General features: G+C 43.1%; 1 protein-coding gene across 5 annotated transcripts in view; it reads right to left on the bottom strand.

The window, feature by feature from the left end:
* STON2 (stonin 2) overlaps positions 1-13,792 on the bottom strand; it is a 421,961-nt gene that overhangs the window by 404,128 nt on the left and 4,041 nt on the right. The window contains exon 1 of one of the 5 annotated variants that reach the window (XM_075844464.1): positions 1,701-1,803. The exons of 2 other annotated variants lie outside the window; for them this stretch is intronic. The gene's annotated coding sequence lies outside the window, so the exon portion shown is untranslated. Of the gene's footprint in view, positions 1-1,700; positions 1,804-13,792 lie in introns of those variants that run through there. 2 more of the 5 variants (XM_075844468.1, XM_075844466.1) reach the window with 2 other exon arrangements.

Below are 13,792 nucleotides of genomic sequence, written 5' to 3'. Positions count from 1 at the left end.
CCCAGTATACAGGACAGGAGAAGTGGTACTGTGCGGTGTGTATATACAGAATAATACAGATACTGAGAATTACACCCAGTATACAGGACAGGAGAAGTGGTACTGTGCAGTGTATATATATACAGAATAATACAGATACTGAGAATTACACCCAGTATACAGGACAGGAGAAGTGGTACTGTGCAGTGTATATATATATATATATATATATATATATATACAGAATAATACAGATACTGAGAATTACACCCAGTATACAGGACAGGAGAAGTGGTACTGTGCAGTGTATATATATATATATATACAGAATAATACAGATACTGAGAATTACACCCAGTATACAGGACAGGAGAAGTGGTACTGTGCAGTGTATATATATATATATACAGAATAATACAGATACTGAGAATTACACCCAGTATACAGGACAGGAGAAGTGGTACTGTGCAGTGTATATATATACAGAATAATACAGATACTGAGAATTACACCCAGTATACAGGACAGGAGAAGTGGTACTGTGCAGTGTATATATATACAGAATAATACAGATACTGAGAATTACACCCAGTATACAGGACAGGAGAAGTGGTACTGTGCGGTGTGTATATACAGAATAATACAGATACTGAGAATTACACCCAGTATACAGGACAGGAGAAGCGGTACTGTGCAGTGTATATATATACAGAATAATACAGATACTGAGAATTACACCCAGTATACAGGACAGGAGAAGTGGTACTGTGCAGTGCATATATATATATATATATATACAGAATAATACAGATACTGAGAATTACACCCAGTATACAGGACAGGAGAAGCGGTACTGTGCAGTGTATATATATACAGAATAATACAGATACTGAGAATTACACCCAGTATACAGGACAGGAGAAGTGGTACTGTGCAGTGTATATATATACAGAATAATACAGATACTGAGAATTACACCCAGTATACAGGACAGGAGAAGCGGTACTGTGCAGTGTCTATATATACAGAATAATACAGATACTGAGAATTACACCCAGTATACAGGACAGGAGAAGCGGTACTGTGCAGTGTATATATATATATATATATATATATATATATATATATACACAGATACTGAGATTTACACCCAGTATACAGGACAGAAGTGGTACTGTGCAGTGTCTATATATACAGAATAATACAGATACTGAGAATTACCCCCAGTATACAGGACAGGAGAAGTGGTACTGTGCAGTGTCTATACATACAGAATAATACAGATACTGAGAATTACCCCCAGTATACAGGACAGGAGAAGTGGTACTGTGCAGTGTCCATACATACAGAATAATACAGATACTGAGAATTACACCCAGTATACAGGACAGAAGTGGTACTGTGCAGTGTCCATACATAGGGCAGAACTGTGTGCAGTGAGGTGTCGCTCCTGTAAATCTCTCATCTCTCCAGTTTTCTGGTTTCTTGGATGATTGCGCTCAGGTTGTCTCTGGTCAGGCGGCTGAAGAAAACGCTGCCCACCCCCAAGTCTGATCCAGAAGCAATAATCTTTGTACAGCACTGCGGAATATGTTGGTGCTATATAAGTGACATAAATGTATAAATATGCACCTGTCAGGAGGTGGAGGGGACAGAGCAATGCTCTGCAGATCTCTAGTATACTCTCTTGTTAACCCCGCGTGTCTGTAGGACCTTCTTACCTGCTTCGTCGCTACGTGGGCCGCTATTCAGGGAATACACAGTTTTCATGTGTCGTGATGACAGCTGAGTGGATGTGGGGTGTGAGATAACTGGGACTTGATATGTGTGGGCGTTCAGTAGATAGATCTCCACCTCATAGTGAGCGTGTGCTGCTGAGGGGAGGGGGTGTCCTCTTACTGCATGGATATACTGCTATAACACTACAGGACAGGGCTCCCCCAGATGACCCCCAAAACTGGGCGCTGCAAATCATCTGGGCTGCTGAGCATTTCCCTGTCCCTCAGGCTGGTGCCTCCTTTATTTCTTAGCATTGTAGTGTCTGTAGAGACGAGGAGTCCTGTGTAGGGTTCAACATGTATGGAAAGGTGGGGCCGCAAAGAGAAGGGGACTATTGAGCCACAACCCAACTGCGGGGCCAATATATGTATGAATGCCACTGCTCAAGAGGATTACATGCCCCCTGCCCATAGTCACTTATCAGGGAAACTTAAAAGGGCCGGTGTCCAGTGTTCTGATTTAATGAAAAGTTCTGGAATCTTCTAATAGACGTTGTGTTTCTATTTCAGACCATTTTTTAGACTTCCGCGCGGTTAGTGAATGGAAACCTTCATTGTTTACATCCAGTAGCTGAAAACCTGTCCTGATCCAGTGCAATCTGACACAGCTCGTGCGCTTGGTACAATGTATCGGTGAAGATCAGATCAATCAGTAATAATCACATAATCATTACTACAACTTTATCGCAAGTGTTTGAGTCGCACCCATTGTCGTCATCTTGTGACGTGTCTAGTTTCATCAGCTTACATGAAGAGAGTGTCTACAGTACAACATATACCAGACTAGACCCCAGCTGCGGGCAAGATATACCAGACTAGACCCCGGCTGCAGGCAGGATATACCAGACTAGACCCCGGCTGCAGGCAGGAGATACCAGACTAGACCCCGGCTGCAGGCAGGATATACCAGACTAGACCCCGGCTGCAGGCAGGATATACCAGACTAGACCCCAGCTGCGGGCAAGATATACCAGACTAGACCCCGGCTGCAGGCAGGAGATACCAGACTAGACCCTGGCTGCGGGCAGGATATACCAGACTGAGCTCGGGACTGCGGGCAGGATATACCAGACTAGACCCCGGCTGCGGGCAAGATATACCAGACTAGACCCCGGCTGCGGGCAACATATACCAGACTAGACCCCGGCTGCAGGCAGGATATACCAGACTAGACCCCGGCTGCGGGCAGGATATACCAGACTAGACCCCGGCTGCAGGCAGGATATACCAGACTAGACCCCGGCTGCAGGCAGGATATACCAGACTAGACCCCGGCTGCAGGCAGGATATACCAGACTAGACCCTGGCTGCGGGCAGGATATACCAGACTGAGCTCGGGACTGAGGGCAGGATATACCAGACTAGACCCCGGCTGAGGGCAGGATATACCAGACTAGACCCTGGCTGCGGGCAGGATAAACCAGACTAGACCTCGGCTGCGGGCAGGATATACCAGACTAGACCCCGGCTGCGGGCAGGATATACCAGACTAGACCCCGGCTGAGGGCAGGATATACCAGACTAGACCCTGGCTGCGGGCAGGATAAACCAGACTAGACCCCGGCTGCGGGCAGGATACACCAGACTAGACCCCGGCTGCGGGCAGGATACACCAGACTAGACCCCGGCTGCAGGCAGGATATACCAGACTAGACCCCGGCTGAGGGCAGGAAAAACCAGACTAGACCCCGGCTGAGGGCAGGGCATACGAGGATGGGTCCCAAAAGTTGGCACATTTCCGGTTCTGTCCATGATTTCCTCTAGTACAGATACTGAGAATTACACACAGATACAGATACTTCAATGATTTGCACACATTTCTTTATTTGCCTCGATCCCAGTGAAATCGGTATCCATGGAGCCGGCTTCACACATGCAACGCGACCTCGCAAATCAAAACATCTTTCATCCTGCCTCTAAATAAAAATTGACTGAGCTCCAGGGCAGATTCCGGGGTGGCATCATTAACCCCTTTTGTGTTGGAAGAAGTTGAGGGTAAGGAGACCGCTGACCCCAGAAAAAAACCTCGTAGCTGGGACGGTCGTCTCGTCACTACTAATATCGCGTGTACTCGCCCTTAGGATACATTCGGTGCATTGACTGGATATTTGGTGACTCGGTCCCTCCATATTGTCCTGTGGGTGAATCAATAATTGAAATCCACACATTGTTGGCGTCTGACCGATACGGCGTGGAAAGTGTCAGGTGACGATCGGTTTTTAGTCCACACTCTGGGTCCACGATGCTCAATTGTTGCTGTTCTTGCCTAGAGAACAGAATTTCTCAGTAAGGCTCCGCTCCCGACCTGCGTCCTCGACGGCGTGTAAAGGAAAACCTCCCACCACTATGAGGCCGGCGACGTCGCCATCATCTCCAGGGCAGCCGCCGTGACCAGTCTCTGCATATGGAGCGGTCATCCAGTTCACAATAAAGGACTGCACCAAAAGAAATCAATAAAGCGAAAAAGCAAAAGAAATAGAATTAAATATAAAGAATTGGGCTCCAGGTGTAAACTGCGTCGGCTGGATGTGGGCGTCAGACTTTGGGGCGACAGGTGCCCTTAGTGGTCATGCCACGACGGACGCAAAACTTTGACTGTTTTCTGTAGACGCTCTATAGACTATTTCACCCCCTTCCCCACCAGTGCAATGTCCAGCACATAAGAGTTCTCAGTGTACAGATCCAGTGCTGTCGTTTCACCCGTAGGAAGAGGATCTGTGCCCAGGCGTGCCAGTCCTGGCGTCATATTTAGCCCCTCTGCTGTGACTCACCTGCCACATCCTGAGCACACGTATGGTGATCAGATCCGACAAGTGCCCACATGACGGGTAACTGTTTATTATCCTGAAATCAGGGCGAGGAGGCGGAATAATGACAGTATCATAACAGGAGGAAAAGTGTTCCCTGCAGCAGAATCTTCTATGACTGCAAAAACATTCCCAAGTAGGTCCATTATTCAGGGGCCCAAACAGAGTAAAGGGGCCCCATAGCGTATTCTAGGACTGGTGCAGTAGAGTGCATGCCTATCACTACACAATGCACGTTTATAACTGAAAACAAAGCATAACAGCCAGTCCATAGGCAATCCAGTGCCAGTACAGACATATAGAGTAAGAACCACTAAATCTATTGCCATTACTAGAAGGGGATCCTGAGCGGCCCCCCATTACTAAAGCATAATAAGCTCATAATTATAGTATGTTTTGGCTGAAATGTCCTACAGTCCAAAGCTTATAATAGTACTGGAGTGTTATAAGAGGAGCGGCTGATATCAGTCACACATATGATGTAATGTCTCTGGAGGATATAATAGTACTGGAGTGATATAAGAGGAGCGGCTGATATCAGTCACATATGATGTAATGTCTCTGGAGGATATAATAGTACTGGAGTGATATAAGAGGAGCGGCTGATATCAGTCACATATGATGTAATGTCTCTGGAGGATATAATAGTACTGGAGTGATATAAGAGGAGCGGCTGATATCAGTCACATATGATGTAATGTCTCTGGAGGATATAATAGTACTGGAGTGATATAAGAGGAGCGGCTGATATCAGTCACATATATGATGTAATGTCTCTGGAGGATATAATAGTACTGGAGTGATATAAGAGGAGCGGCTGATATCAGTCACATATGATGTAATGTCTCTGGAGGATATAATAGTACTGGAGTGATATAAGAGGAGCGGCTGATATCAGTCACATATGATGTAATGTCTCTGGAGGATATAATAGTACTGGAGTGTTATAAGAGGAGCGGCTGATATCAGTCACACATATGATGTAATGTCTCTGGAGGATATAATAGTGCTGGAGTGATATAAGAGGAGCGGCTGATATCAGTCACATATGATGTAATGTCTCTGGAGGATATAATAGTACTGGAGTGTTAAAAGAGGAGTGGCTGATATCAGTCATATATGATGTAATGTCTCTGGAGGATATAATAGTACTGGAGTGATATAAGAGGAGCGGCTGATATCAGTCATATATGATGTAATGTCTCTGGAGGATATAATAGTACTGGAGTGATATAAGAGGAGCGGCTGATATCAGTCACACATATGATGTAATGTCTCTGGAGGATAGAATAGTGCTGGAGTGTTATAAGAGGAGCGGCTGATATCAGTCACACATATGATGTAATGTCTCTGGAGGATATAATAGTACTGGAGTGATATAAGAGGAGCGGCTGATATCAGTCACACATATGATGTAATGTCTCTGGAGGATATAATAGTACTGGAGTGATATAAGAGGAGCGGCTGATATCGGTCACATATTATGTAATGTCTCTGGAGGATATAATAGTGCTGGAGTGATATAAGAGGAGCGGCTGATATCAGTCACACATATGATGTAATGTCTCTGGAGGATATAATAGTGCTGGAGTGATATAAGAGGAGCGGCTGATATCAGTCACATATGATGTAATGTCTCTGGAGGATATAATAGTGCTGGAGTGTTATAAGAGGAGCGGCTGATATCAGTCACACATATGATGTAATGTCTCTGGAGGATATAATAGTACTGGAGTGATATAAGAGGAGCGGCTGATATCAGTCACATATGATGTAATGTCTCTGGAGGATATAATAGTACTGGAGTGATATAAGAGGAGCGGCTGATATCAGTCACATATGATGTAATGTCTCTGGAGGATATAATAGTACTGGAGTGATATAAGAGGAGCGGCTGATATCAGTCACATATGATGTAATGTCTCTGGAGGATATAATAGTACTGGAGTGATATAAGAGGAGCGGCTGATATCAGTCACATATATGATGTAATGTCTCTGGAGGATATAATAGTACTGGAGTGATATAAGAGGAGCGGCTGATATCAGTCACATATGATGTAATGTCTCTGGAGGATATAATAGTACTGGAGTGATATAAGAGGAGCGGCTGATATCAGTCACATATGATGTAATGTCTCTGGAGGATATAATAGTACTGGAGTGTTATAAGAGGAGCGGCTGATATCAGTCACACATATGATGTAATGTCTCTGGAGGATATAATAGTGCTGGAGTGATATAAGAGGAGCGGCTGATATCAGTCACATATGATGTAATGTCTCTGGAGGATATAATAGTACTGGAGTGTTAAAAGAGGAGTGGCTGATATCAGTCATATATGATGTAATGTCTCTGGAGGATATAATAGTACTGGAGTGATATAAGAGGAGCGGCTGATATCAGTCATATATGATGTAATGTCTCTGGAGGATATAATAGTACTGGAGTGATATAAGAGGAGCGGCTGATATCAGTCACACATATGATGTAATGTCTCTGGAGGATAGAATAGTGCTGGAGTGTTATAAGAGGAGCGGCTGATATCAGTCACACATATGATGTAATGTCTCTGGAGGATATAATAGTACTGGAGTGATATGAGGAGCGGCTGATATCAGTCACACATGATGTATTGTCTCTGGAGGATATAATAGTGCTGGAGTGTTATAAGAGGAGCGGCTGATATCAGTCACATATGATGTAATGTCTCTGGAAGATATAATAGTACTGGAGTGTTATAAGAGGAGCGGCTGATATCAGTCACATATGATGTAATGTCTCTGGAGGATATAATAGTGCTGGAGTGTTATAAGAGGAGCGGCTGATATCATTCACATATGATGTAATGTCTCTGGAGGATATAATAGTACTGGAGTGTTATAAGAGGAGCGGCTGATATCAGTCACACATATGATGTAATGTCTCTGGAGGATATAATAGTGCTGGAGTGCTATAAGAGGAGCGGCTGATATCAGTCGCACATATGATGTAATGTCTCTGGAGGATATAATAGTACTGGAGTGTTATAAGAGGAGCGGCTGATATCAGTCACACATATGATGTAATGTCTCTGGAGGATATAATAGTGCTGGAGTGTTATAAGAGGTGCGGCTGATATCAGTCACACATGATGTAATGTCTGGAGGATATAATAGTGCTGGAGTGTTATAAGAGGAGCGGCTGTTATCAGTCACATATATGATGTAATGTCTGGAGGATATAATAGTACTGGAGTGATATAAGAGGAGCGGCTGATATCAGTCACACATATAATGTAATGTCTCTGGAGGATATAATAGTACTGGAGTGTTAGAGGAGCGGCTGATATCAGTCACACATATGATGTAATGTCTCTGGAGGATATAATAGTGCTGGAGTGATATAAGAGGAGCGGCTGATATCAGTAACATATGATGTAATGTCTCTGGAGCTTATAATAGTGCTGGAGTGATATAAGAGGAGCGGCTGATATCAGTCACACATATGATGTAATGTCTCTGGAGGATATAATAGTACTGGAGTGATATAAGAGGAGTGGCTGATATCAGTCACATATGATGTAATGTCTCTGGAGGATATAATAGTACTGGAGTGATATAAGAGGAGCTGCTGATATCAGTCACATATGATGTAATGTCTCTGGAGGATATAATAGTACTGGAGTGATAGAAGAGGAGCGGCTGATATCAGTCACACATATGATTTAATGTCTCTGGAGGATATAATAGTCCTGGAGTGTTATAAGAGGAGCGGCTGATATCAGTCACACATATGATGTAATGTCTGGAGGATATAATAGTGCTGGAGTGTTATAAGAGGAGCGGCTGATATCAGTCACATATGATGTAATGTCTCTGGAGGATATAATAGTGCTGGAGTGATAGAAGAGGAGCGGCTGATATCAGTCACATATGATGTAATGTCTCTGGAAGATATAATAGTACTGGAGTGATATAAGAGGAGCGGCTGATATCAGTCACATATGATGTAATGTCTCTGGAGGATATAATAGTGCTGGAGTGTTATAAGAGGAGCGGCTGATATCAGTCACACATATGATGTAATGTCTCTGGAGGATATAATAGTACTGGAGCGTTATAAGAGGAGCGGCTGATATCAGTCACACATAGGATGTAATGTCTCTGGAGGATATAATAGTACTGGAGTGATATAAGAGGAGCGGCTGATATCAGTCACATATGATGTAATGTCTCTGGAGGATATAATAGTGCTGGAGTGATATAAGAGGAGCGGCTGATATCAGTCACATATGATGTAATGTCTCTGGAGGATATAATAGTACTGGAGTGATATAAGAGGAGCGGCTGATATCAGTCACACATATGATGTAATGTCTCTGGAGGATATAATAGTGCTGGAGTGTTATAAGAGGAGCGGCTGATATCAGTCACATATGATGTCATGTCTCTGGAGGATATAATAGTGCTGGAGTGATATAAGAGGAGCGGCTGATATCAGTCACACATATGATGTAATGTCTCTGGAGGATATAATAGTGCTGGAGTGATATAAGAGGAGCTGCTGATATCAGTCACATATGATGTAATGTCTCTGGAAGATATAATAGTACTGGAGTGTTATAAGAGGGGCGGCTGATATCAGTAACATATGATGTAATGTCTCTGGAGGATATAATAGTACTGGAGTGATATAAGAGGAGCGGCTGATATCAGTCACACATATGATGTAATGTCTCTGGAGGATATAATAGTACTGGAGTGTTATAAGAGGAGCGGCTGATATCAGTCACATATGATGTAATGTCTCTGGAGGATATAATAATACTGGAGTGATATAAGAGGAGCGGCTGATATCAGTCACATATGATGTAATGTCTCTGGAGGATATAATAGTGCTGGAGTGTTATAAGAGGAGCGGCTGATATCAGTCACATATGATGTAATGTCTCTGGAAGATATAATAGTACTGGAGTGTTATAAGAGGAGCGGCTGATATCAGTCACATATGATGTAATGTCTCTGGAGGATATAATAGTGCTGGAGTGTTATAAGAGGAGCGGCTGATATCATTCACATATGATGTAATGTCTCTGGAGGATATAATAGTACTGGAGTGTTATAAGAGGAGCGGCTGATATCAGTCACACATATGATGTAATGTCTCTGGAGGATATAATAGTGCTGGAGTGCTATAAGAGGAGCGGCTGATATCAGTCACATATATGATGTAATGTCTCTGGAGGATATAATAGTACTGGAGTGTTATAAGAGGAGCGGCTGATATCAGTCACATATGATGTAATGTCTCTGGAGGATATAATAGTGCTGGAGTGTTATAAGAGGAGCGGCTGATATCAGTCACACATATGATGTAATGTCTCTGGAGGATATAATAGTACTGGAGTGATATAAGAGGAGCGGCTGATATCAGTCGCACATATGATGTAATGTCTCTGGAGGATATAATAGTACTGGAGTGTTGTAAGAGGAGCGGCTGATATCAGTCACACATATGATGTAATGTCTCTGGAGGATATAATAGTGCTGGAGTGTTATAAGAGGTGCGGCTGATATCAGTCACACATGATGTAATGTCTGGAGGATATAATAGTGCTGGAGTGTTATAAGAGGAGCGGCTGTTATCAGTCACATATATGATGTAATGTCTGGAGGATATAATAGTACTGGAGTGATATAAGAGGAGCGGCTGATATCAGTCACACATATAATGTAATGTCTCTGGAGGATATAATAGTACTGGAGTGTTAGAGGAGCGGCTGATATCAGTCACACATATGATGTAATGTCTCTGGAGGATATAATAGTACTGGAGTGATATAAGAGGAGCGGCTGATATCAGTCACATATGATGTAATGTCTCTGGAGGATATAATAGTGCTGGAGTGATATAAGAGGAGCGGCTGATATCAGTAACATATGATGTAATGTCTCTGGAGCTTATAATAGTGCTGGAGTGATAGAAGAGGAGCGGCTGATATCAGTCACACATATGATGTAATGTCTCTGGAGGATATAATAGTACTGGAGTGATATAAGAGGAGCGGCTGATATCAGTCGCACATATGATGTAATGTCTCTGGAGGATATAATAGTACTGGAGTGTTGTAAGAGGAGCGGCTGATATCAGTCACACATATGATGTAATGTCTCTGGAGGATATAATAGTGCTGGAGTGTTATAAGAGGTGCGGCTGATATCAGTCACACATGATGTAATGTCTGGAGGATATAATAGTACTGGAGTGATATAAGAGGAGCGGCTGATATCAGTCACACATATGATGTAATATCTCTGGGGGATATAATAGTGCTGGAGTGATATAAGAGGAGCGGCTGATATCAGTCACACATATGATGTAATGTCTCTGGAGCATATAATAGTACTGGAGTGATATAAGAGGAGCGGCTGATATCAGTCACACATATGATGTAATGTCTCTGGAGCATATAATAGTACTGGAGTGATATAAGAGGAGCGGCTGATATCAGTCACACATATGATTTAATGTCTCTGGAGGATATAATAGTACTGGAGTATTATAAGAGGAGCGGCTGATATCAGTCACACATATGATGTAATGTCTCTGGAGGATATAATAATACTGGAGTATTATAAGAGGAGCGGCTGATATCAGTCACACATATGATGTAATGTCTCTGGAGGATATAATAATACTGGAGTGTTATAAGAGGAGCGGCTGATATCAGTCACATATGATGTAATGTCTCTGGAGGATATAATAGTGCTGGAGTGATATAAGAGGAGCGGCTGATATCAGTCACACATATGATGTAATGTCTCTGGAGGATATAATAGTGCTGGAGTGATATAAGAGGTGCGGCTGATATCAGTCACACATATATGATGTAATGTCTCTGGAGGATATAATAGTACTGGAGTGATATAAGAGGAGCGGCTGATATCAGTCACACATATGATGTAATGTCTCTGGAGGATATAATAGTGCTGGAGTGATATAAGAGGAGCGGCTGATATCAGTCACATATGATGTAATGTCTCTGGAGGATATAATAGTACTGGAGTGTTATAAGAGGAGCGGCTGATATCAGTCACATATGATGTAATGTCTCTGGAGGATATAATAGTGCTGGAGTGATATAAGAGGAGCGGCTGATATCAGTCACATATGATGTAATGTCTCTGGAGGATATAATAGTACTGGAGTGATATAAGAGGAGCGGCTGATATCAGTCACATATGATGTAATGTCTCTGGAGGATATAATAGTGCTGGAGTGATATAAGAGGAGCGGCTGATATCAGTCACACATATGATGTAATGTCTCTGGAGGGTATAATAGTACTGGAGTGATATAAGAGGAGCGGCTGATATCAGTCACACATATGATGTAATGTCTCTGGAGGATATAATAGTGCTGGAGTGATATAAGAGGTGCGGCTGATATCAGTCACACATATGATGTAATGTCTCTGGAGGATATAATAGTACTGGAGTGATATAAGAGGAGCGGCTGATATCAGTCACACATATGATGTAATGTCTCTGGAGGATATAATAGTACTGGAGTGATATAAGAGGAGCGGCTGATATCAGTCACACATATGATGTAATGTCTCTGGAGGATATAATAGTACTGGAGTGATATAAGAGGAGCGGCTGATATCAGTCACACATATGATGTAATGTCTCTGGAGGATATAATAGTGCTGGAGTGATATAAGAGGAGCGGCTGATATCAGTCACATATGATGTAATGTCTCTGGAGGATATAATAGTACTGGAGTGTTATAAGAGGAGCGGCTGATATCAGTCACATATGATGTAATGTCTCTGGAGGATATAATAGTGCTGGAGTGATATAAGAGGAGCGGCTGATATCAGTCACACATGATGCAAGTGTCTCATATGTGATATAAAGTAGAGATCATGTGAGGGTTCTGCACTAAAGTTATCCTCTCCCAATCCTGAAATGGCAGATAGCAGAGAGCAATAGATTGTAGTCACCTGAACAACAAACGAGGAGGAGACAGATTACAGGTTTATGGATCATTATGTAATAACAATAATTAGGCTTCCAACTTGTAACTTTCTCACTTTCCTGAAGCCGACAAATGGCGACATTTCCGGACACATATCCATAGGCGGCGAGTCACGTGTCATATAATGGGGCCGAGTCCTGTGTTTAGGGCCACCCTGTCCTGATATTTCCTGCTTTCAGGGCCAGATAGAGGATATCCCCCCCCCCCCCCGCAGCTCCTGTATAAACAGCAGATAGTTTACAGCGCACAATCTAAATTTAGGATCTGAGGTTTGGACAAAGAAGCGCTAAAAAGGTCAAACCGCCGTCTCCCGGAGATATATAAAGATGTCCGGGCTGCAGCCTCATAGGTTACATAAGGATCTTCCTGTCAGAACCACAACAAGACCCTCAATACCTTCAAACTAAAGAAACATTGGAGGGGAGCATAGGGCACCCCAGGAGAGGGAGTACTGTAGTAATAGAGAATAGGGCACCCCAGGAGAGGGATTACTGTAGTAATAGAGAATAGGGCGCCCCAGCAGAGGAATTACTGTAGTTACAGAGCAAAATACACCCCAGGAGAGGGAGTACTGTAGTAATAGATAATAGGGCACCCCAGGAGATGAGTTACTGTTGTAATAGAGAATAGGGCACGACAGGAGAGGGATTACTGTAGTAATAGAGAATAGGGCGCCCCAGCAGAGGAATTACTGTAGTTACAGAGCAAAATACAACCCAGGAGAGGGAGTACTGTAGTAATAGAGAATAGGGCACCCCAGGAGAGGGAGTACTGTAGTAATAGAGAATAGGGCAACCCAGGAGATGAGTAACTGTAGTAATAGAGAATAGGGCAACCCAGGAGATGAGTAACTGTAGTAATAGAGAATAGGGCACCCCAGGAGAGGGAGTACTGAGAATAGGGCACCCCAGGAGATGAGTTACTGTTGTAATAGAGAATAGGGCACCCCAGGAGAGGGAGTACTGTAGTAATAGATAATAGGGCACCCCAGGAGATGAGTTACTGTTGTAATAGAGAATAGGGCACCCCAGGAGAGGGATTACTGTAGTAATAGAGAATAGGGCGCCCCAGCAGAGGAATTACTGTAGTTACAGAGCAAAATACACCCCAGGAGAGGGAGTACTGTAGTAATAGAGAATAGGGCACCCCAGGAGAGGGAGTACTGTAGTAATAGAGAATAGGGCAACCCTGGAGATGAGTAAC

Source organism: Rhinoderma darwinii, chromosome 12 (genome assembly GCF_050947455.1).
Source record: "Rhinoderma darwinii isolate aRhiDar2 chromosome 12, aRhiDar2.hap1, whole genome shotgun sequence".
Lineage (NCBI taxonomy): Eukaryota > Metazoa > Chordata > Amphibia > Anura > Rhinodermatidae > Rhinoderma > Rhinoderma darwinii.
Note: the sequence above shows the minus strand (reverse complement) of the source record. Positions and strands in the feature narration are given on the sequence as shown.